Here is a 27,054-nt window from a genome sequence, read left to right on the forward strand (position 1 = left end):
CCTAAGGTTGACTCTATCACCTTGTTAAATGAGGAAGATAGTCCTGAATTCAAAGAGTTATTTTAAGAATTAAGTGAATTATCCATGTAAATTTCTTAGAACAATGGGTGACAATTAATCATTTTATAAATATTACCCATCATTATCTGAATCGGTTTCTTTTGAATTGGTGGGTATTTTGATAGGGAAAGAATGCAAGTATTTTGGCCCCTCTTCTGGACTACATATATATGTTGAATCAGGTAACAAAAATTTCAATTATGGTCCTAAATGACAGTCCTGATTTTGCTTGGTTTCCAAATTCCCTGCATAACACAGTGGTGACTTTAGTTTTCCCATTAACAGGAGACTATTCTGTGCTCATTCTGTAGTTCTTTTCCAGGAAATAACTCAAGCTCCCCCTTTTTTTCAAATCTGCATAATCTATTTATTTCTTTAAGTTCACTAATGGAATAGATTTTCTACTTTTAGTTTTCAGTCATATTTTTTTACATAAAAATCTTGTGCTTCCATTTCTATTCAAAGTGCCATTAAAGCAAATATTCACAATATACTATTAAATTTTTTAAAGGCAGAACATAACACTATATGTACAAGTTAACCCCCGTTGTTTACTGTAGTTGCCTCCAGAGTAAGACCATGGCGACTTCTGTGTACTTCTTTATAGTCTTACATATTTTATACATCACCTAAATATGCTTAGATTACTTTGACAAATAATTAAAATATTACTTAAAATGAAAGTTATCTAGACTAAATTTTAAATGGAGAAATGAAACGAAAAAGAAGTACCTGATTTTCCACCCCCTCCCCGAAACATATTCCCCAGATCATTAATGCTAGTGGTTTTACTGTCAACCCACCATTAAATGGTACAAATAGATGATACCAATATGCTTAAAATGTTGTTTTATCAGAGTAATCTGGCTGACAGAACCTGAACACATGTTATTTTCTTTTTCCTTATGAAAATTTAGTCTGTATCACAAAGATTATTTATCAGTCCCACAAGTATGATGATTATGCTGCATTGGGTCTATTGACAACTCCAGATTTTTCAGAATAACGAGAAGGAGGAGATAGAAATGAGTCTAATCCTAAATATTATATAACATCAAAAACCATTTCCATTTGGGTTTGGAAAGCAATTGTTTTGGTACATCTATGCCTTCCCCCCCACCCCTTGGAATTAGCAATACATTAAATAAAATAATGAAGCTGTGGCAGTGATTGAGGTAGTGGAGGGAGAGTTCTTTGATTTAACAGAGGACCCTATCTTTTTTTAATGGCCTGATTTCACTTTCTCTGAATGGATGCCCTGAAACTATTTGCAGCACTAGGGATTCATCTGCTATCAAAGGAATCTTTTGATTCAGTTGGTTAAGTCAGTAAAATCCATGGGGTGGGAAACAACAATTTGAACTCTTCTATTATTTTAGATTATTAAATTCCTATGGTTGCCACTTATAAGCATAATTTTATCCTTTTTTAAAATCTCTAGTCCTTTTTCCCTTCGGGAAAGAGACACATGTACCCCCATGTTCATCGCAGCACTGTTTATAATAGCCAGGACATGCAACCAACCTAGATGTCCATCAGCAGATGAATGGATAAGAAAGCTGTGGTACATATACACAATGGAGTATTACTCAGCCATTAAAAAGAATACATTTGAATCAGTTCTAATGAGGTGGATGAAACTGGAGCCTATTATACAGAGTGAAGTAAGCCAGAAAGAAAAACACCAATACAGTATACTAACGCATATATATGGAATTTAGAAAGATGCTAACAATAACTCTGTGTACAAGACAGCAAAAGAGACACAGATGTATAGAACAGTCTAATGGACTCTGTTGCAGAGGGAGAGGGTGGGAAGATTTGGGAGAATGGCATTGAAATATGTATAATATCATGTATGAAACGAGTTGCCAGTCCAGGTTCGATGCACGATACTGGATGCTTGGGGCTGGTGCACTGGGACGACCCAGAGGGATGGTATGGGGAGGGAGGAGGGAGGAGGGTTCAAGATGGGGAACACATGTATACCTGTGGCGGATTCATTTTGATATTTGGCAAAACTAATACAATTTGTAAAGTTTAAAAGTAAAATAAAATTTAAAAATAAATAAATAAATAAATCTCTAGTCCTAAACCTGAAGAATTCTATTCAAGTGATATTTCTTATTATAATAGCCATTTTTAGGACTGTATTTAATGGTGAGTCAGTCAGTTCAGTCACTCAGTCATGTCTGACTCTTTGCAACCCCATGAATCGCAGCACGCCAGGCCTCCCTGTCCATCACCAACTCCCGGAGTTCACTCAGACTCATGTTCATCGAGTCAGTGATGCCATCCAGCCATCTCATCCTCTGTCATCCCTTTCTCCTCCTGCCCCCAATCCCTCCCAGCATCAGAATCTTTTCCAATGAGTCAACTCTTCGCATGAGGTGGCCAAAGTACTGGAGTTTCAGCTTTAGCATCATTCCTTCCAAAGAACACCCAGGACTGATCTCCTTTAGAATGGACTGGTTGGATCTCCTTGCAGTCCAAGGGACTCTCAAGAGTCTTCTCCAACACCACAGTTCAAACACATCACTTCTTCGGCGCTCAGCTTTCTTCACAGTCCAAGTCTCACATCCATACATGACCACTGGAAAAACCATAGCCTTGACTAGATGGACCTTTGTTGGCAAAGTAACGTCTCTACTTTTTAATATGCTGTCTAGGTTGGTCATAACTTCCCTTCCAAGGAGTAAGCGTCTTTTAATTTCATGGCTGCAATCACCATCTGCAGTGATTTTGGAACCCAGAAAAATAAAGTCTGACACTGTTTCCACTGTTTCCCCATCTATTTCCCATGAAGTGATGGGACCAGATGCCATGATCTTCGTTTTCTGAATGTTGAGCTTTAAGCCAACTTTTTAACTCTCCTCTTTCACTTTCATCAAGAGGCTTTTTAGTTCCTCTTCACTTTCTGCCATAAGGGTGGTGTCATCTGCATATCTGAGGTTATTGATATTTCTCCCGACAATCTTGATTCCAGCTTGTGCTTCTTCCAGCCCAGCATTTCTCATGATGTACTCTGTGTAGAAGTTAAATAAGCAGGGTGACAATATCCAGCCTTGACGTACTCCTTTTCCTATTTGGAACCTGTCTGTTGTTCCATGTCCAGTTCTAACTGTTGCTTCCTGACCTGCATATAGGTTTCTCAAGAGGCAGGTCAGGTGGTCTGGGATTCCCATCTCTTTCAGAATTATCCACAGTTTATTGTGATCCACACAGTCAAATGCTTTGGCATAGTCAATAAAGCAGAAATAAACGTTTTTGTGGTACTCTCTTGCTTTTTCCATGAGCCAGCGGATGTTGGCAATTTGATCTCTGTTCCCTCTGCCTTTTCTCAAAGCAGCTTGAACATCTGGAAGTTCACAGTTCATGTATTGCTGAAACCTGGCTTGGAGAATTTTGACCATTACTTTACTAGCGTGTGAGATGAGTGCAGTTGTGCGGTAGTTTGAGCATTCTTTGGCATTGCCTTTTTTTGAGATTGGAATGAAAACTGACCTTTTCCAGTCCTGTGGCCACTGCTGAGTTTTCCAAATTTGCTGGTATATTGAGTGCAGCACTTTCACAGCATCATCTTTCAGGATTTGAAAGAGCTCAACTGGAATTCCATCACCTCCACTAGCTTTGTTCATTGTGACGGTTTTTAAGGCCCACTTGACTTCACATTCCAGGTGAGTAGAAGATTTCAAATTGGGCCGATATCATGGACTATCAAAGGGACACTTTCTTTAGTGAATATATGAAAAAGGAATCAATAGAAGAATCTTTTTTGATATTTGAAAGCCTATATTTTTCTCTTTCAATTATGGAAGCCCTGAAGTCTGAAAGTTTTGAAAGATTTATTATTTTTCTTTCTGTGAGGTACAAATATCTTATGGGCAACATACTTGAATATGGATGTGTTGCCATGAGAGAGAAAAATATTAGTTTGATAATTATTACAAGAGAATAAATAAACCCTTGCTGGCAACAAATAAAGGCATAATTGGATTACTAAAAAGACATATCTATAAATATATTAGGATGACTTAGTAAACAGTGAATAAATTTTATTCAGTATTTTAGAGTTTTACAGAAGGAAATACTGGTCAGATGTTGTTTGTAAGATTAAATACGAAATGGGATACACTAGCATTGAACCAGAAGATAATAGAATTATGTAATCAGCATTTTAGATCAAGAAGATGTCTAAAAGTTTACCTTTCAAAGTATAAAATATAAAATTCAGAAAGATGGACTTTTCCGAGGTCTGAGTCAATAGCACAATTAAGTTTAATGTAACATAGTTATAGTAAGCACTTACAAAGGTTAAAAAAAATAAAACAAATCCTTTCTTTGATCTGATTACCTACTATCTGATTGGAGAGCAATGCAATCTGTGCATTCCCTAGATTTAAATATTGAGCATAGTATTATTGTAAGTACTATGATAGAGGTAAACAGAGTACCTGATATGGAGTTTCTGGAGAAGATGACACACAGATCAGCCAAACCAAGGATGACAGGAAGGGCATTCCAGGGAAAAGTAAACTATAGGAGCAAAGGGATAGGGTATTGCATATACAGGAAATAATGAGCAGAAAAGTGTGGAGGCAGGAGGCAAGAGCTCTGTTAAGTAGGGACAAGGTCTTATAGGGCAACATTGGCAGAACTTGGGAGCTTAATCTTTGGAACAGTAATATGGGGCTTTCAGAGAGTTTTAAGCCTGAGAATATCTTGAATGTGAATTTATGTGATCTTCTGGTTATAGTATCAAAGAAAAGCAACCAATTAGGAAGTGTTTAGAGCAGTCTGAGCAAGTAGTGATGAGGCCATGATCTAGCACAGTGATGAAACTGTAATATACCAAGGTGATAAAACTGGAATATGCCAACCTAGAAATGCCAAAGAGAAGCAGTTCAAGAAATACGAGGAGGTAGAATTGTCAAGGGTGAGGAGTTTATGACTGCTTTCAGGTTTCCAACTTGAGTGGCTGCAGAGATGATGGTGCCTAGGTACTGGAATAGGAGAAGTTTGTTTGGAATTAAAAAATGAATTCAGTTTTGAAAGAGTGTGAGGTGCTTGTGGGACATCCAATTGATGTGTAAAAGGATATGTGAATCTGTAGTTCATGATAATCATTGGCCACCTGATGCAAAGAACTGACTCATTGGAAAAGACCTTGATGCTGGGGAAGATTGAACACAGGATGAGATGGTTGGATGGCATCACTGACTCAATGGACATGAGTTTTAACAAGCTTCAGGAGTTGGTGATGGACAGGGAGGCCTGATGTGCTGCAGTCCATGGGGTCACAGAGAGTCAGACATGACTGAGCAACTGAACTGAACTGAACTGAACTGATTTGAGAGTCATCAACCTAGAGATCTTAGTTAATATTATTATTGTGGATGAGATAAGTAAAGAGAGCACATAAATAACGAAGAATGTCTGACCCTGTTTAAAAATCTGGAAAATGTAAACACAGCTATTGAGAAATGATCAGAGAAGAAAAAGGGAGACTTGATGGAATAGATTATGACTGATAAAGGAGAGAGTTGAATTTCAAGAAGTGAGTGGTTAACAATATCAAATGTTGCAGTGAGGGCTAGACAGATAAGGCTTGAAAAGAATCATGGAATTTGGCCATAGGGTCATGTTGGGTAATCTTTGCCAAAATCTTGGCATTGGAAATCAGATTATACAGTGGAAAAACAAATGATTCCATTGACTCCCAGTCCAGAGCTCTTTCCACTATACAATATTGTTGTGAAACTTTAAATTCTCTCTCACTCATCAAAATTCATTTGCAGATTATCATTCTTGCTATGCATTTTTTTTTTTTTTTTTGCTTAAATACAGAACTCTAAAATAACCTAAGAGCTAATAGGGTCAGTAGGTCCTTTCTTGGACCTAAATGTATAGGTTCTACTGTGTCTATTGCTTGAAGAAAAAAAAAATAGAAGGAAAGGGCTTAAAAGTCTCTATAGAGACTCTGTGCTTTTAAATTAATATAATTTCTAAAGAAAAGCTTTAATATATTTTCTGCCTTTGTGGGTTACAAAGTGCTCATTTATCAGGATATTTAGAAAGGGTTAATTATAGATTTGAGGACTTCAAAGTACAATGACACACTGAAGATCTGCCTTCAGGAAAAGCAGTGAATATAACAAACAATCAAAAATTTAGAATAAAACTCCATCTTTAATAAACTGAAAAAAGGACATAAGGAAGCCTTAAAATATGTAGGTAATTGATTCAATTTTGTAACATTTGGACAAATTAAAGAGAACGCTGTGGTGGAAATATTGAGGCTTATGCATTGGAAGATACATTGGAGGAATCCTATGAAAGAGGTTCTTGATGTCTTGTCTATCCAGAAGGCATGTGGAAGAATTCGGTGGGTGGAATAACTTCTCAGAAATTTCACACTTGTAGTCACCAGCTGTAACATATAACCCAATCGCATGAAGCAGTGTATAACCATTATTTTAAACATCTGCCAGGGTATGAATAAACTAGTAAATGGCACTGTCCTAACAGCTCATCTATGGTTCTTTAATTGAACCAGTGAGACCAAGTAGTGTGGGTAATAAGCAAGAAGTATGGGCTGGGGAGACAGGTAGAGGTTGGGGAATGTTTCTATAAAGACCAGGTCCAGATGAAGACTATAGAGAGAATAAAGCTGAAAGAGGAACCATTCTTAAATTTTCTTTGACCTAGCCTTCCACACAGAGAAACTGCCTGGAGGTGAGGCAGAGTACAGTTGAGAAGGGAAAGAACAACCACTTTGCAGCTGTGACCCAAAATCAGTAAATCTCTCCTCAGGGAACATGTGACATACACAATTTCACTGTGAACCATGTTAATTTTCTATTTATCTCAGAGGAAAAAGTGAAAATGGACACCAACACACACACAGTCCATCAGCAGAGGGTGAATGCTTTTTTGTCTTTTTTTTTTTTTTTTTTGGTCTGCACTGGTCTTTGTTGTGGCAACCAGGCTTTCTCTAGCTGTGGCACACATGGGATTCTCTCATTGTGAAGCATGGGCTCCAGAGCACGTGGGCTCAATAGTTGTGGTGTGCAGGCTTCTCTAGCTGGGGCTGTGGCATGTGGGGTCTTAGTTCCCTGACCAGGGGTCAAAACTGTGTCCCTTACATTGGGAGGGCAGATTCTTAACAACTGGACTACAAGGAAGTCCCAAGTGAATGCTTTTATGCAGTGAAGTGTTTGAATACAATATGACTAATCTTTGGCTAAACACTGAGTTATGCAGATACAGTGGTGACCACTAGAAATACAAACTTAAAAAAAAAAACAACTCATCAGTGACCAGCATTTCAGGGAATCAGGCTCTGCAAGTTTTTCCAGGCAAGTAGGACAATCACAACCATCACCAGGGAAAATCAGAATTCAGAGACGCTACCTACAAGATATTATTTAAGAAACCTGATGCTGGGAGGGATTGGGGGCAGGAGGAGAAGGGGACGACAGAGGATGAGATGGCTGGATGGCGTCACTGACTCGATGGACGTGAGTCTCAGTGAACTCCAGGAGTTGGTAATGGACAGGGAGGCCTGGCGTGCTGCAATTCATGGGGTTGCAAAGAGTCAGACACGACTGAGCAACTGAACTGAACTGAATAGTCAACAACAATAAAATTGAAAGAGCTGAAAATAAACAAGAAATTGTGGCCATATTTAGGGAAAAATATCAATCAATATAAATTGTCTCTGAATGTCCCTATTTGTTGGATTTAGCAGACAAGTCTTCAAAGTAACTATTATATGTATGTTCACAGAACTAAAGGAAACCATGTTTAAAGTATTAAAGGAAAATATGATAGCAATAATTCAATGAATAGAGAATTTCAACAAAGCAAATTTATTAAAAAAAAGAACCAAGTGAAAATCCTATAGTCAATATATTACTAAGCTATTTCATAAAGATAAAAAGGTTTAATTTTGCACGAGTGAAAGCAAAAATCCAAGACGTCAAAAATTTTAGGATGCAGCTCAAGTAATGCTGAAAGAGAACATATATAGCTCTTGACACCTATATCAGAAGGGAAGCAAGGTATCACATTAAAAAACTAAGCTTCTACCTTTAAAAGATTAGAAAAGTGGAATCTAACTCAAAAGAAATAATGACAGAGAAGAAATCAGTAAATAGAAAAAAATAATAAAGGTAATTAATGAAATAAAAATAAAAGATTTTTCAGAAAAAAAGACAAATTCTTAGCTAAACTGTACCATAAAATAAGAGAAGCATAATTTACCAAAATCAAGAGTGAAAGAGGAGATATTACGTCTGATCCTAAAGAAATTTAAAACATTGTAAGGAACTACCATAAACAATTTCATGCCAACAAATTAGACAATCTAAATGACATGGACATTTCTAGAAAAGCATAAATCAGAGAATTTTAATTAATCTCTACCAAGTAAAGAAGTTGAATTAATACTTAAAACTTTTCCCACAAAGTAAAACTCAGAGCCAGATTACTTATATCTGGTTATTCTGTTCCACTCTAGCAAATGTTTAAATAAGAAATGTATAATAAATTATATAATCTATAATAAATTCTTTCAAAAAACAGTAAGAGGGAACATTTTTCAGCTCACCTATGAATGATTATTGCTATAATACTGAAACCAGACAAAGATATCATGAGGAAAGAAAACTACATACCAAAAATCTCATGAACAAAGACATAAAAGTCTTTAATTAAATGTTGGCAAACCAAATTCACAACATATAAAATGCACTATATACCATGACCAAGTGGAATTAGAAAAAACAATGTGTTATAACACATTAATAGAATTAAGGACCCCAAATGCAAGATTACCTCAATAAATGCAGACAAATCCTTTGACAACACTGAATACTTACTGATGATAAAAACCTTTCAACAAATAAGAGTAGATCAGAAGTACTGCAAATGACGTTGCAGGAAAATTTGGGTGTGATTAAAAAAGTTCTAAGGCTGTGGTGGTGGTTGAAAGTCTATAAATTTACTATCTAACTGTATACTTACTAGTAGGTTAGTTTCATAGCATTTAAATTATACTCCAATAAAGCTATCCCAGAAAATGTTTAAAAAACCCTTGAGGAATGACAAAGTCCAAGGTCTCTGTGCAAGTCTGACTTTGTATATTTAGACAAAGACTGAGCTGCATAATGATTATTTTTCCTTCTTTTCTGAGTTGATTAACTCTGCTTTCAATAGTAACAGTTTATGGGAAATTTAGATCCTTAATTCCCTAGAGGACTTTTGACTTTTCTGTTGTCTTCAGAAGAGAAACATCCAGATAACAGAGGCACCAGTTTCATTAATGATGAAAACTGTAGAATTTTTTAAAATTTTAAGACAGATTGTCAATAGTTCTGTATATTTGATCAATAAACTCTCTTTTCAACAAGTAAGTTCACTTTCCGAAGCCCCCGTAGAATAAATTAACTATAGGACTATGTCTCAGCCAGTTTGAGCCGCTATATCTGAGGTTTCCCAGGTGGTGCTAGTGATAAAGAATCTACCTGCCAATGTAGGAGACATAAGAAACATGGGTTTGATCTCTGGGTTGGGAAGATTCCCTGGAAGAGGAAATGGCAACACACTCCCCTATTCTTGCCTAGAGAATCCATGGACAGAGGAATGCGGTGGACTCCAGTCCATGGGGACATGATTGAAGTGATTGAGCATGTACACACTCCTGGGTGGTTTACACAAAACCATTTATTTCCCACTCTTCTAGAGGCTGGGAAGTCCAAGACTGAGGAGCTGACAGATTCAGTTCCTACTGAGAACCCTGTCACCAGTTTGCAGGATGAATCCCGAGCTGGAATCAAGATTGTAGGGAGAAATATCAACAACCTCAGATTCGCAGATGTGCTCATGATCAGTCATGTCTGACTCTTTGCAACCCATGGACTGTAGCCCATCAGGCTTCTCTGTCCATGGGATTTTCCAGGCAAGAATACTGGAGTGGGTTGCCATTTCCTACTCCACAGATATGCAGATGATACCACTCTAATAGCAGAAAGTGAAGAGGATCTAAAGAACCTCTTGTTGAGGGTGAAAGAGGAGAGTGAAAATGTGGCTTAAAACTCAACATTCAAAACACTAAGATCACAGCATCTGGTCCCATCACTTCATGGCAAATAGATGGGGAAGAAATGAAAACGGTGGCCGATTTTATTTCTTGGGTTTCAAAATCACTGAGATGGTGACTGTAGCCATGAAATTAAAAGATGCTTTCTCCTTGGAAGGAAATCTATGACAAACCTACACAGCATATTAAAAAGCAGAGACATCACTTTGCCAACAAAGCTCTTGCAGAGTCAAAGCTATGTTTTTTCCAGTAGTCATGTATGGATGTGAGAGTTGGACCTTAAAGAAAGCTGAGCACCAAAGAATTGATGCTTTTGAACTGTGGTGCTGTAGAAGACTCTTGAGAGCCCCTTGGACAGCAAGGAGATCAAACCAATCAATCCTAAAGGAAATCAACTCTGCATATACATTGGAAGGTTTGACGCTGAAGCTGAAACTCCAATATTTTGGTCACCTGATGCCAAGAGCTGATTCATTAGAAAAGACCCTGATGCTGGAAAAGACTGAGGGCAGGAGGAAAAGCAGGCAACAGAGGATGAGATGGTTAGATGGCATCACCAACTCAGTGGACATGAGTTTGAGCAAACTCTGGGAGATGGTGAAGGGCAGGAAAGCTTGGTGTGCTGCAGTTCTTGGGGTTGCAGAGTCAGACATGACGTAGCAGCTGAACAACAACAACCTTTTGCTATATCCTAATATGCTATATCCTAATCAATATCATTGATCTGGTGTCTCTTGATATGAGAAATAATTATATTCATGAGGGGTTTTTTTATGACTTAACCACCTCCCTAAAGTCTCATCTCCAAATACCATCACATTGGGGATTAAGGCTTCAAGATACAAATTTTGGGGGCACACAGAATTATAACAGGCTATAATGTCCTTGTGAACAGTTTAGGTAAGAAAAAAGAACTGTGTCAAGAATTCAAAGATCTCTGAGTGGTTAAGGGGAGTAACTCCAAGCCTATACATGATAATTTTATGCAGTGACAAAATTGTAAGTAGAATTTACTGGGAAATAGTTACTCTTTAAAGTTTAATAATATAGGCCTCCTATTTTATTGCTTTATTTGAGATTATGTCCCCTTTTCCAGTTAGACTTGACAGAGTCAAATATGTCAAAATAAGTGGCTCATTCTCTCAATTCATTAAGGGGAAAAGAAAGGTCATTCTAGGGAAGTAAAGCAGTCAAGTCAGTTTTGTATGCATGCAGATTGGAGCTTAAATAACATTTTTTATCTTCTACATATAGTTATCCCTCTGTATCCAGTGGGGATTCTTTTCAGGACCACCCGTGGACACAAAAATTTATCGATGTTCAAGTTATAAAAAATGGCATAGTATTTGCCTCTAACCCATGCAGATTCCTCCATATACTTTAAATCATCTCTATATTAATTATAATACCTTAAACAATGTAAATTCAACATATACATGAATATTAAATATTTGTAAATACAACATAAGTGCTGTGTAAATAGTTGACCATACAAGGCAAATTCAAATTTTGCTCTTTGGGACTGAAAACACTTTTCTCCAAATATTTTTGATCCATAGTTGATTGAATCCATAGGTGCAGAGTCCACTGATTCAGAGGGCTGACCATGATAGTTCAGAAAGAGCGTCAAGGTGGTCCAGTGGTTAAGAAACCTGCCTTGCAGTGCAGAGGATGCAGGTTTGATTCCTGGTCAGGGAAGTGAGATCCCACATGCCACAGTGTACTGCAGCTACTGAGCCGGGCGCTGCACGGAAGATGTTGCATGCCTCAGCGAAATTTCTGTGCGCCACCACTGAGACCCCATGCAGCCAAACAGAAACAGTGATGTGGTTCTTAGAAAAAGAAGAAAGAAAGAAACATGAAACAGAAGTCAATGGTAGACGGGAAGTCAGAAAACTGTGAGGCTGTATTCCATTTTTTTTTTTTTTTTTACAAATAACTGTGATTCTGGCATTTAAAAATCTTCAGTTATCTTTTTTCTCTTATATTAAATGGAATTAATAGTAACATAATCGTTGTATGGTGGGGCTTCACAGGTGGTGCTTGTGGTAAGGAATCTGCCTGCCAATGCAAGAGAGGCAAGTTGAGGTTTCCATCAGGAAGATCCCCTGGTGTAGGAAATGGCATCCTGCTCCGGTATTCTTGCCTGGAAAATTCCATGGACAGAGGAGCCTGGCGGGCTACAGTCGAAGCGGCTCGCAAAGAGTCTAAGTGAGCAGCTGGACAAGAGAGTTGTATGCTATTCTATGCTATGCTAAGTCGCTTCAGTCATGTCTGACTCTGTGCGACCCCAGAGACGGCAGCCCACCAGGCTCCCCCGTCCCTGGGGTTCTCCAGGCAAGAACACTGGAGTGGGTGGCCATTTCCTTCTCCAATGCATGAAAGTGAAAAGTGAAAGTGAAGTTGCTCAGTCATGTCCAACTCTTCGAGAGCCCATGGATTGCAGCCTAACAGGCTCCTCCATCCATGGGACTTTCCAAGCAAGAGTACTGGAGTGGGGTGCCATTGCCTTCTCCAAAGAGTCTATGCTGCTCTTCTAATGATAAAATGAGAAAGTTACTAGGTAACCAAAATTAACAAACATGTCTCCAGTCCCTGTAGCTCTAGGGTGCATATAAATAAAGTAATATTAATATTAATAACCCAAATTTACTTGCCTTGAAGTCCCAAACTGATTCAGGACAATATAGCTCCAACCCAAGTCAAGGAATCTTACTCTCATGAATCCTCAGGAATAAGTTTACTTATCTTTTTCTGTCCTCAGCTCATTCTTACTGTCTGCACTTGTGTGGAATCCCTCACTATTGCCTTGACTGCTAGTTTCCCATGCTTTCAACATTACAAACCCTTCATGTGCTTGAAAACTCAGTCCCCTTTAGTTTTCATGGTGTTCTGAGAAACATGCCAAGTTCTTTGGAGCAGTGAGTAATTGTTTTTCCCATATCTGCATCACATTGCTGCCTGGGCCCCAATAGTACTTTGTGGGCCTCAAATTTCAGTGTTCTTCATAAAGACGGCCTTTTAGTGCTTTTCCTAGTCCTTTATCTCTAATAGGTGTCAGGTCCTTTTTCAGGGCCTGTTAGAAATACACAGCGTATTTTAATTTCCTCAGGCATGGAGCACACAAAGTTCACTTCAAAAGTCCCTTATTCCAAGCATATCGAGATATGCAGGTAGATACTTGGATATTTTCATTCCCAAATGTGTACAAAACAGGGAGCTCAGCTTGGTACTCTCTGATGACCTAAAGGGATGAGGTGAGGGTAAGTGGGAGGGAGGCTCAGGAGGGATGGGATACATGTATGCTTAATGCCAAAATCACTGCAGATGGTGATTGCAGCCATGAAATTAAAAGATGCTTACTCCTTGGAAGGAAAGTTATGATCAACCTAGACAGCATATTAAAAAGCAGAGACATTACTTTGTCAACAAAGGTCCATCTAGTCAAGGCTATGGTTTTTCCAGTGGTCATGTATGAATGTGAAAGTTGGACTATAAAGAAAGCTGAGTGTCAAAGAATTGATGCTTTTGAACTGTGGTGTTGGAGAAGACTCTTGAGAGTCCCTTGGACTTCAAGGAGATCCAACCAGTCCATCCTAAACGAGATCAGTCCTGGGTGTTCATTGGAAGGACTGATGTTGAAGCTGAAACTCCAATACTTTGGCCACCTTATGTGACGAGCTGACTCATTTGAAAAGACCCTGATGCTGGGAAAGGTTGAAGGCGGGAGGAGAAGGGGATGACAGAGGATGGATGGCATCACCGACTCAATGGACATGGGTTTGAGTGGACTCCAGGAGTTGGTGATGGACAGGGAGTCCTGGCGTGTTGTGGTTCATGGGATTGCAAAGAGTCGGACACGACTGAACGACTGAACTGAACTGAATGCTTATTCATGTTGTTGTACAGCAGAAACTAACACAATGGTATAAAGCAATTATCCTCCAATTTCAAAGGTTTGAACAAAGGAAAAAAGACAGCCAAATTAATTTCTAGGGTAAGTTTGGATGTGACTCTGTCACATGATAGACATTGTTGATATGAAATATGTGAAGTCTTTGAATGGACAGAGAACCTTCTTGGATTATCCCTACCAGAACAGACTAATCCTGTAGTGCCTTTTTTTCTTACATCCCTCTAGCCCTGATATTTTGAAAAAAAAAAAAAAAAAAAATATATATATATATATATATATATATATATATATATATATATGTATGTATTATCCAGACTGAAGGCAACTGGCGGCAAGGATTGGACTCCTTGATCTAATATACCTCTATGCTGAGCATAGAACTTGAATAGATACAAACACAATGAGCGAACTTAGATACCCTTCTCCAGTACTAGCCCAATTTCATAGTAACCCTTTCCCACATATAACCACAAGGATACACACACATAACTATTTCCTAGACTTTACATATTCCCAGAAACTGTAGTAACACCATACATTTGTATAGAACTTTAAAAATCATTTAGTTTCCAAGAGTAATTTATCTCTATATCATCTTTTGGTTCTCTCCAGAGATACATTTCTTTTTCTTCATCCCTTTTAGAACTTCAGGAGATGCTCCAGAGTACAAAGAACAGAGTTCTGGAAGTCTGGAGACTCTGGTCCTAGTCACAAATCTTTTGCTACTAATGTATGTGACTTTCTTCTATCAATGAAAACACACCTGAAATTTGTTTCATCATATATGGATAATATAGCAGACACAGAAATGATTGTCATGAAGGAAGAAGTTGACACTCACAGTTTCTTAGAAACAGGATGCATAGCACACCATGCTGTGCCACATGGGAAATTCCCAGTTTGGGCAGGAGGCAGAGGGAGGTTCCCAGTTTGGGGGGAGGCAAATTAAAAGGCCTTAGAAGATTGCACAGCCCAGGGCCTTTATTGGGGTTCTCACAGGGAGGAAGTATTGGAGTTCCAGCTTCAGCATCAGTCCTTCCAATGAATATTTGGGACCAATTTCCTTTAGGATTGACTGATTTGATCTCCTTGCAGTCCAAGGGATTTGAAACTCCAATACTTTGGCCACCTGATGTGAAGAGCTGACTCATTGGAAAAGACCCTGATGTTGGGAAAGATTGAAGGCGGAAGGAGAAGGGGATGACAGAGGATGAGATGGTTGGATGGCATCACTGACTCTATGGATATGAGTTTGAGTAAACTCCAGGAGTTGGTGATGGACAGGGAGGCCTGGCATGCTCCAGTCCATGGGGTTACAAAGAGTCGGACATGACTGAGTGAACTGAAGTGAACTGACAGGAAGGAATGAGTGAGGCAGCATAAACATGTGAATTAAGTTTAGGATTGGGTAGTTCAAATAATTTCAGAGAGCTTGTACTAGAAAGGTGGTTTCTAGTTGTCCTGTACCACAGAGTAATTTAAGATAGAGAGAATCTTGGTGTGAGAGAGTTTGATAAAGGAGAGAGTTGGAATTGGGGGCTCTGGGTTTGTTGGTTTGTGTATCAAAAGCATACACACAGGGGAGCTGTATGCTCTCTCTAAGAATTAGCTAGCCCTAGGAGAGGCAGTGACTCCATATCAAGGCTTCAATTGCAAGAGCATCAAAAATATAGAAAATAAAGTCAATGCAGACATTATTTGAGTTGCTTCAACTCTCAGACCTCAGTTTCCTTGTCTGTAAAATGAAAGTATTGAATAAAGTGGCCTTGATCTCTCTCTAACATTCTCTGACTATGAGGGAAAAAAAAAATCCCTTGGCTCTGCATAAGGTAGTTCAAGCTCCTTCTTATGCTAGTTCAGTTCAAACTGTGGCTATGGTTCAAACTATAACAACTATAGTTCAAACTGTGGCTCTATCTCATGCAGAAGGTATTGTTTGTGTTTCAATAACTGTACTTTTAGAAAAGAAAATAAGCCTAATAACTCTAGCACTGAAACATTTTGTGTCTCATTTACACATTGTTTTCCTTAATAGGAGCTGAGCAGATAAAATTTTGAGTTATCTAGTAAAACCATGAAACCTTAGGTGTTAGACAAATCTCATTCAAATTTACTAGAACAGTGAGGACCAGTTGAATCAGATAAGGTATAGTTCAGTTCAGTCGCTCAGTCACGTCTGACTCTTTGTGACCCCATGAATCGCAGCACGCCATGCCTCCCTGTCCATCACCAACTCCCGGAGTTCACCCAAACCCATGTCCATTGAGTCGGTGATGGCATCCAACCATCTCATCCTCTGTCATCCCCTTCTCCTCCTGCCCTCAATCTTTCCCAACATCAGAGTCTTTTCAAATGAGTCAGCTCTTCACATCAGGTGGCCAAAGTATTGGAGTTTCAGCTTCAACATCAGCCCTACCAATGAACACCCAGGACTGATCTCCTTTAGGATGGACTGGTTGGATCTCCTTGAAGTCCAAGGGACTCTCAAGAGTCTTCTCCAACACCACAGTTCAAAAGCATCAATTCTTTGACACTCAGCTTTCTTTATAGTCCAACTCTCACATTCATACATGACCACTGGACAAACCATAGCCTTGACTAGATGGAACTTTGTTGACAAAGTAATATCTCTGCTTTTCAATGTGCTGTCTAGGTTGGTCGTAACTTTCCTTCCAAGGAGTAAGCATCTTTTAATTTCATGGCTGCAATCACCATCAGCAGTGATTTTATTTTATTTTATTTTATTTTTTTTTTTTTTATTCTTCCAATTTTATTTTATTTTTAAACTTTACATAATTGTATTAGTTTTGCCAAATATCAAAATGAATCCGCCACAGGTATACATGTGTTCCCCATCCCGAACCCTCCTCCCTCCTCCCTCCCCATACCATCCCTCTGGGCCGTCCCAGTGCACCAGCCCCAAGCATCCAGCATCATGCATCGAACCTGGACTGGCAACTCGTTTCCTACATGATATTTTACATGTTTCATTGCCATTCTCCCACATCTTCCCACCCTCTCCCTCTCCCACAGAGTCCATAAGACTGTTCTATACATCAGTGTCTCTTTTGCTGTCTCGTACACCGGGTTATTGTTACCATCTTTCTAAATTCCATATATATGCGTTAGTATACTGTATTTATGTTTTTCCTTCTGGCTTACTTCACTCTGTATAATAGGCTCCAGTTTCATCCACCTCATTAGAACTGATTCAAATGTATTCTTTTTAATGGCTGAGTAATACTCAATTGTGTATATGTACCACAGCTTTCTTATCCATTCATCTGCTGATGGACATCTAGGTTGCTTCCACGTCTTGGCTATTATAAACAGTGCTGCGATGAACATTGGGGTACACGTGTCTCTTTCCCTTCTGGTTTCCTCAGTGTGTATGCCCAGCAGTGGGGTTGCTGGATCATAAGGCAGTTCTATTTCCAGTTTTTTAAGGAATCTCCACACTGTTCTCCATAGTGGCTGTACTAGTTTGCATTCCCACCAACAGTGTAAGAGGGTTCCCTTTTCTCCACACCCTCTCCAGCATTTATTATTTGTAGACTTTTGGATCGCAGCCATTCTGACTGGTGTGAAATGGTACCTCATAGTGGTTTTGATTTGCATTTCTCTGATAATGAGTGATGTTGAGCATCTTTTCATGTGTTTGTTAGCCATCTGTATGTCTTCTTTGGAGAAATGTCTATTTAGTTCTTTGGCCCATTTTTTGATTGGGTCGTTTATTTTTCTGGAGTTGAGCTGTAGGAGTTGCTTGTATATTTTTGAGATTAGTTGTTTGTCGGTTGCTTCATTTGCTATTATTTTCTCCCATTCTGAAGGCTGTCTTTTCACCTTGCTAATAGTTTCCTTTGATGTGCAGAAGCTTTTAAGGTTAATTAGGTCCCATTTGTTTATTTTTGCTTTTATTTCCAATATTCTGGGAGGTGGGTCATAGAGGATCCTGCTGTGATGTATGTCGGAGAGTGTTTTGCCTATGTTCTCCTCTAGGAGTTTTATAGTTTCTGGTCTTACGTTTAGATCTTTAATCCATTTTGAGTTTATTTTTGTGTATGGTGTTAGAAAGTGGTCCAGTTTCATTCTTTTACAAGTGGTTGACCAGATTTCCCAGCACCACTTGTTAAAGAGATTGTCTTTAATCCATTGTATATTCTTGCCTCCTTTGTCGAAGATAAGGTGTCCATATGTGCGTGGATTTATCTCTGGGCTTTCTATTTTATTCCATTGATCAATATTTCTGTCTTTGTGCCAGTACCATACTGTCTTGATAACTGTGGCTTTGTAGTAGAGCCTGAAGTCAGGTAAGTTGATTCCTCCAGTTCCATTCTTCTTTCTCAAGATCGCTTTGGCTATTCGAGGTTTTTTGTATTTCCATACAAATTGTGAAATTATTTGTTCTAGCTCTGTGAAGAATACTGTTGGTAGCTTGATAGGGATTGCGTTGAATCTATAAATTGCTTTGGGTAGTATACTCATTTTCACTATATTGATTCTTCCAATCCATGAACATGGTATATTTCTCCATCTATTAGTGTCCTCTTTGATTTCTGGACGGGGAGAACACTTTCTCCCCCACAAATTCATCAAAAGAGCATTTAAACGTCGAGTAAATTCCACAAGACAGCAGTGATTTTAGAGCCCAGAAAAATAAAGTCAGCCGCTGTTTCCACTGTTTCCCCATCTATTTGCCATGAAGTGATGGGACTGGATGCCATGATCTTAGTTTTCTGAATGTTGAGCTTTAAGCCAACTTTTTCACTCTCCTCTTTCACTTTCATCAAGAGGCTCTTTAGTTCTTTTTCACTTTCTGCCGTAAGAGTGGTGTCATCTGCATATCTGAGGTATTGATATTTCTCCCAGCAATCTTGATCCATCTCATTCTCTGTCATCCCCTTTTCTTCCCACCCTCAATCTTTCCCAGCATCAGGGTCTTTTCAAATGAGTCAGCTCTTCACATCAGGTGGCCAAAGAATTGGAGTTTCAGCTTCAACATCAGTCCTTCCAAAGAACACTCAGGACTGATCTACTTTAGGATGGACTGGTTGGATCTCCTTGCAGTCCAGGGGACTCTCAAGAGTCTTCTCCAACCCCACAGTTCAAAAGCATCAACTCTTCAGTGCTCAGCTTCTTTATAGTCCAACTCTCACATCCATACATGACTACTGGAAAAACCATAGCCTTGACTATATGTGCCTTTGTTGACAAAGTAATGTCTCTGCTTTTTAATATGCTGTCTAGGTTGGTCATACCTTTTCTTCCAAGAAGCAAGCTTCTTTTAATTTCATAGCTGCAGTCACCATCTCCAGTGATTTTGGAGCCCAAAAAATGAAGTCTGACACTGTTTCCACTGTTTCCCCATCTATTTCCCATGAAGTGATGGGACCAGATGCCATAATCTTCGTTTTCTGAATATTGAGCTTTAAGCCAACTTTTTTAACTCTCCTCTTTCACTTTCATCAAGAGGCTTTTGAGTTCCTCTTCACTTTCTGCCATAAAGGTGGTGTCATCTGCATATCTGAGGTTATTGATATTTCTCCCGGCAATCTTCATTGCAGCTTGTGCTTCTTCCAGCTCAGTGTTTCTCATGATGTACTCTGCATAGAAGTTAAATAAGCAGGGTGACAATATCCAGCCTTGATGTACTCCTTTTCCTATTTGGAACCTGTCTGTTGTTCCATGTCCAGTTCTAACTGTTGCTTCCTGACCTGCATATAGGTTTCTCAAGAGGCAGATCAGGTGGTCTGGTATTCCCATCTCTTTCAGAATTATCCACAGTTGATTGTGATCCACACAAAGGCTTTGGCATAGTCAATAAAACAGTAATAGATGTTTTTCTGGAACTCTCTTGCTTTTTCCATGATCCAGCGGATGTTGGCAATTTGATCTCTGATTCCTCTGCCTTTTCTAAACCAGTTTGAACATCTGGAAGTTCATGGTTCATGTACTGCTGAAGCCTGGCTTGGAGAATTTTGAGCATTACTCTACTAGTGTGTGAGATGCGTGCAATTGTGCGGTAGTCTGAGCATTCTTTGGAATTGCCTTTGTTTTGGATTGGAATGAAAACTGACCTTTTCCAGTCCTGTGGCCACTGTTGAGTTTTCCAAATTTGCTGGCATATTGAGTGCAGCACTTTCATAGCATCATCCTTCAGGATTTGGAATAGCTCAATTGGAATTCCATCACCTCCACTAGCTTGGTTCGTAGTGAGGCTTTCTAAGGCCCACCTGACTTCACATTCCAGGATGTCTGGCTCTAGCTGAGTGATCACACCATCATGATTATCTTGGTCGTGAAGATCTTTTTTGTACAGTTCTTCTGTGTATTCTTGCCACCTCTTCTTAATATCTTCTGCTTCTGTTAGGTCCATACCATTTCTGTCCTTTACTTACAAAAATTACCATGTATCTTAGACCGTTCAAGTTGGCATGACAAAATACCAAAATACCACTAAGCTGTTGCCTTACACAACAGACAGTTATTTTCTTAAGAGTTCTGAAAGTTGCTAAGTCCACGATTGAGGTGCTGGTCAATTCAGTTTTTGATGAGAGATCTCTTCCTGGCTTATAGGTGGCTATGTTCTGTGTCCTGAGAGACAGAAAGAGAAAAAGACAGAGAGAGACTGAGAGACAGAGCTCTGTAGGGTCTCTTTTTACAAGGGCACTAATCTCATTATAAGGGTTCTACCCTCCTGACTTCATCTAACCTAATTACCTCCCAAAGGCCCCACCTTCAAATACTAACACATCAGAAATTAGGGTTCAACATATGATCTTTATGGGAAAACAAACATTTATTTCATAACACCATGTGAATGGCACTTCCCAAAGTCATAAAGTGCATAATTTTTATAACTGTTGCCTCTTTCTTTCTCTGGAGCATCTTTCAACTTTATTTTTTTACTTTATCATTTTATTCTACTCATTTTCCCAGGCCCACTTAAGGTTCCAACTCCTCCACTTATTTCTTTAAAAATACTTAAGAACTAGATATTTTCTGGAAACTGTAGTAGGTTTTGGAAATATACCAACAAATGTGGTATGTCCCTGCTTTCTCTTACCTTGCAGTCAATTAAATGAGAGAAATGCTAAATATAATAAAGTGTCAAAGATACAGAGATATAAACCTGTAATGTGTGTGTGTATACTCAGTTGTATCTGACTCTGCAACTCCATGGACTGTAGCCCACCAGGCTCCTCTGTCCATGGGGTTTTTCAGCCAAGAATACTGGAGTGGGTTGCCATTTCCTACTCCAGGGGATCTTCCCAACCCAGAGATCGACTCTTGTGTCTCCTGCATTGTCAGGTGGATTCTTTACTGCACCACCTAGAAAGCCCTAGACAAAAAAAAATTAGTTGTACAAAAGAGAAAAAGATTCATTCTACCAAAAGGAAATGAGAAAGCTGTGGTATGTCAAGAGTAGAGTAAGAATTCACAGAGAGTTTTAAGCTGAATTTTCAAGAATGAATGACTTCTCTGGTGGCTCAGATGGTAAAGCGTCTGCCTACAATGCAGGAGACCCGGGTTCGATCCCTGAGTTGGGAAGATCTCCTGGAGAAGGAAATGGCAACTCGCTCCAGTATTCTTGACTGAAAAATCCCATGGACGGAGGAACCTGGTAGGCTATAGTCCATGGGGTCGCAAGGAGTTGGATATGATGGACTTCACTTTAACTTTTCACTTTCAAGAATGAATAAGCATTTGTTAGGCAGAGTTGACAGGTGTGAACATTAAATATTGAGGCAAAGTGTGGAGATAAATCACTGAAAGCTCATTATCACCTTCTGAAGAGTTTGAACTTTAGCCTGTAAAAGGCACCACTTAAGAAAACCACTGTGCTTTAGAAACATCATTGGTGATTTGAGAGATGCAAGTCCATAGTGAGACAGAGAAGTGACAACTGTAAGAATAAAAACAGATGATAAGATGATGATGGCAGTGAGATGGATGTGGAAATGAATACAAGAAATATTAAATAAGGAATAGCCATACAATTTAATGGGTAAATAAACGTGAGAGGATCAATGAAAGGGAGGAGACCATTGTGACTGCAAGTTTCTGAGTCCCAGTTAAATGACTGCATCTTCCCATAAGTTTAATTGCAAAAGTAAGGATACATATAGGATGACGATAGAAAGGAAACAAGGTTTAAGGAGAATATGTTTTAAAAGTTATTGTTAAAGAAACTTAATCGTGTTCACGTCTTACCTTAAAGAAGTTCAAAAAAGAGAAAAGACAGCAAATGCGGGATAGAAAAGGATTGTGAAAGTATAAGCTCCATCCATTATAGGAACAGGTGATAAGAGGCAGAAAACATGAAGAAAATAGCACTGAACTGGGGAAGAAAAACCTCTTCCTTTGTTATAGAAGCAGAAATAGCTAGGGTGAATATACACTGAAATAAGTTGCAGTTTTGTAAGGTCAGAGGTAAGATGGTAAGGGAGTTAGTGTCTTATAGCTTCATTTTTTTCCCTGTATAAATCTGCTGAAGTTGCAAGAAAGGGAGTAAAGATCTAAGAAGTGTAAAGAAAGCATGAACTAGCTTCTGTGAGGGACAGAAGAGAGAGCTGCTGCTACTGCTGCTAAGTCGCTTCAGTCGTGTCCAACTCTGTGCGACCCCATAGACAGCAGCCCATCAGGCTCCCCCATCCCTGGGATTCTCCAGGCAAGAACACTGGAGTGGCTTGCCATTTCCTTCTCCAATGCATGAAAGTGAAAAGTGAAAGTGAAGTCACTCAGTCGTGTCCGACTCCTAGCGACCCCATGGACTGCAGCCTACCAGGATCCTCCATCCATGGGATTTTCCAGGCAAGAGTACTGGAGTGGGGTGCCATTGCCTTCTCCGGAAGAGAGAACAGAGACAGGTAAAAAAATTGTCACACAATACAGGGGTTACCACTGAGATGGAGAACACACATTTCTAGTGGTAACAATACACACAGATATGTAATAGCCTTTTGTAATGCTTAACAGTTCAAGTGTATGAGTGATGAAAGCACATTCTGGGTTTATCCATGGCTATGAATTGACAGGATATATCGAGGGTTAAGAGTCTGTGGATACTGAAGTGCTGGCGAGAGTGGTTTGAGAAACTCACTAGAGATCTAGATCAAATTGGACAAGAAGAGAAACCTTAAAGGAAATGATGAATTGAGAACAAAAAGGAAAAATGCAAAGAACAAAGTCTCAAGAAAGTTGAAGAATAGGTTGACAGAGGGGAATATAATGGCTATAAGGATAGAACTGGATAGTCAGATCTTAGAAAACTAGAATTTAACAGTCCAGAGATAGTACATTCCAAGGTCCTGCTTCAATCTTGTGCTTGGGTTATTGAATTGGAAGAAGAATTTAGGGATCAAGGAGTTTAAGACTAAGTTGTTGCATGGGCAGTTATATTCATGATGCAATCATAGGTGATCTTGGCAGAAGTTGGGCCAAAATGAAAATGGTGAGTCATACCAGAATGCTTAATGGTGAGAGGTGTGGGATGTAACATAGAATAAATAATGAACAAGTAATCTGTTATTCAACTCAACATTTACAACATATTACTCACAGATATTATTTTACTTAAACAAGCTATGATACAGACATGACTATTTGTCTCATTTTGTAGAGAAATATAGATTTAAGTTGGAACCCCTCAAACAAAAACCACTCAGCCAGTAAGTGACAAAGCTAGAATTCAAGCCCACATTTTTTGGTTTCACAGCTTTTTTTCCTTTCCAGGATAACATGCTATCTTAACTAGCATAAAATTTTACCTCTCCAAGCACACATTTCACAGAGGAACTCTAAAGGTATAATGCCTTAATCTAAACAAAAAACACTCAAATATATAATTTAAAGCCCACTGGTTTAGGTAAAAGATGGTTTCCCAGAAGCTTCTGGTTGAAGAGAAGAATGTTTCTCCTAGTTTTTAACAAGGAAATAAAAACTCTCATGTACACACGTGAAGCATAGATGCCCCCCTTAGATGCTTGAGTTCATGGGTGGAACTGACCCCTCTGCTGCTGCTGCTGCTGCTGCTAAGTCACTTCAGTCGTGTCCGACTCTGTGCAACACCATAGATGACTGACCCCTCCAACACACCGCAAAAGCTGCTTGGCGGTGAACTCACCTCGATTACATCTTCCCTGTAGCTCAGATGCTAAAGAATCTGCTTGCAGTGCAGGAGACCTGGTTTTGATCCCTGGGTTGGGAAGATCCCCTGGAGAAGGGAATGGCAATCCACTCCAGTATTCTTGCCTGGAGAATCCCATGGACAGAGGAGTGGCGGGGTCACAAAGAGTGACTAACTGAGTGACTAACACTACTACTGCTACACCTTTAAAATGTCAGATGAAGTGGTCAGGAACTGAGGAACGGAGCACCCAGGCTATTTAAAGAATTTCTGCTTCAAAACAGCAACGTAAAAAAGTGGATATCTCAGATCTCATTGTTTGCCTCTCTCTGCTGCTACTGCTGCTGCTAAGTCACTTCAGTCGTGTCTGACTCTGTGCAACCCCATAGACAGCAGCCCATCAGGCTCCCCCATCCCTGGGATTCTCCAGGCAAGAACACTGGAGTGGGTTGCCATTTCCTTCTCCAATGCGTGAAAGTGAAAAGTGAAAGTGAAGTCGCTCAGTCATGTCCAACTCTTCTCGACCCCATGGACTGCAGCCTACCAGGTCCTCCGTCCATGGGATTTTCCAGGCAAGAGAACTGGAGTAGGGTGCCATCACCTTCTCCATTGTCTCTCTCTAATGACTCATTTCCTCTCAAAGATAAAAGTGCTGATAATTACTTAAACAAAATGTTTTTTAAATGCGCAACTTTCTGGGAGCAATAATTACATTTCTTACTTTTAGACAACATTATGATCGTTTATTTCTTCTGTTTGACTCACCATGACTATTAAGGTAGGAAATTAAAAATGAAAAAAAGAACTAATTCCTCTTTCATAGTTTCCTTTGATTTTTGCACCCAGGGTTTATTCATGAAGGAATGAGATCTTGGGGAGTCCTTCGTGCTCCTTGCCTACCCAATAATAATGCCTAGAATATGACTGGCACTCATGATAGGATAATTGACTTACAGTTAGCCCAATAACTAGCTCAGGAGATTGTTCATCAGGAGAAAAAACATAATGACAAGGGGAGAGAGAAATACCCAAAACCATTTTTAAAGAGGTTAGAAAGGAAGAAGAACTGAATTCAAGAATCTGAAGAAGCAATCTCTTCCTAGACTGTAGACTGAATATTTGGAGGACTCAAGAAAGGCCCCTATTTTAGGAAAATGCCTAGGGGCAGACTGGTGTGAATTTGAATGGAGTGAGCCTGCAGATGGCAAGATAAAAGAAAATCGAAATGTTATTATAGAAATGTTAAGCAAAGCTATTTTCAGTTGAGACTTTATGGAAAAGGCTTGAGCTATAAAATCCAGGTAATGAAATCCCTGAAGTTTTTACCACACAAGATGTGTGTGTGAGTGGGTGGTGGGAGACAAGCTGAACTGAGAGGTGAGTTGCATAGAATGCCACCTAGACCACTTTGTGAAACTAAGTCCTTCTTCCCAGCAAAGAATTCACCCCTACTCAAGAAGGCACAGGAATTGCCAGACTATGAAGATGTCTAGGGTGAGAAAGAACTTTGATGTTGGTAGCAGTGATGGAAAAAGGCTGAACAATCAGTGTGACTCAGAGAGAGGGCTTCTTCTAGGTACAGTGGGCCCAGTCATTGAGAACCTTAATAAAGAGGCAGGGGAGTCTCTAATCAAAGGGGAATGGGAATATCTCACACAGTAGAGGATGCAGAAAGTGATGGTGATGTCAGCATAGATCGGTATGTTTGCCATCTGAGGATCATGCCCTCCCAGTCCAGCCCCATGATGTCTGCAGCACAGAAACAACTACTTGACAATAAGGAAAGAATCCCAGCAAATTAGCCCTACATAAAGCCATTTAAATAGACAACATCTTAGACTTTCCAGAAACATGGCGTCTAAGACCAAGAATAGACACCGATGGCATGCCATCCCTCCATAAATCATCCCTCCATAAATCCTATTTCTAAAATAACTACTAAAAAATTGACACTAATTTATGTTCTGAGGAGGAATAAATACCTTGTGAGGAGAAGCCAATCTACTTGAGTATAACCTAATTAACCCCAGAGTTCTTACCTTCTTTTGCCAGAATGCAGTTTGGCTTCTCAATTCCAGTGTTAATCACGGCAGCCAGTTTGGCTACTGATCCATAATCTATAGACATTAGCAGAATGGCCCAGTACCTCTCTTCTTTGGCATAGTCCCAGAAGGTGGTCTGAGTGCTTTGGTGCCTTCAAGAGCAGAAAATGGACCCAGTTTTGTAGACAGGGCCTAGGAAAGGTGACAAGACCTCAGAGAGGGTGTGAATACACAGAGGTCAGAAGATAGTCATTAAGAGATGACTGAAAAACAAGACAAGAATTGCTGTGCATTTACACACAATAAAAAAGGAACAGAGAGAGCTCCAGTCCTGGAGGAGCTGCAGAGAGAGGACCAGAGGTCATCATGATGATGAGGTGCATAGAAAATGAGGTCCAGACAGCATCCTTACCTTTGGGACTTGGCCCTTCAAGCTCTTAGACACAAACTGGGAAAGGATAGGAAACACATAAAGTTTCTACTACACAAGCAAAATAGAGGCTTGAAATCCAGTTTAGGTTGAGTTATTAAGCACAAAAGCTAAATTTACTTCATATATGAATTCGAGGCCTCAATTTACAATAGATAAACTGCCCTTATGCTAGTTGGCTACTTCATGAATTTATGTCTTGGGTTCCCAATCAGGTGCACCAATATGCACCTTGAGCATTATATTTCCTTGAGCATTTTAATGGCCACTCAATCTATGAGTTTCCTGGACTGCTTAGTTCCTGGGAGTACATCTTTGAACAAAACTGGGGATGTTCCTGGATTCATGGAGTTCACAGTCTTATGCAAGAAGTGG

Source organism: Bos javanicus, chromosome 3 (assembly GCF_032452875.1).
Source record: "Bos javanicus breed banteng chromosome 3, ARS-OSU_banteng_1.0, whole genome shotgun sequence".
NCBI lineage: Eukaryota > Metazoa > Chordata > Mammalia > Artiodactyla > Bovidae > Bos > Bos javanicus.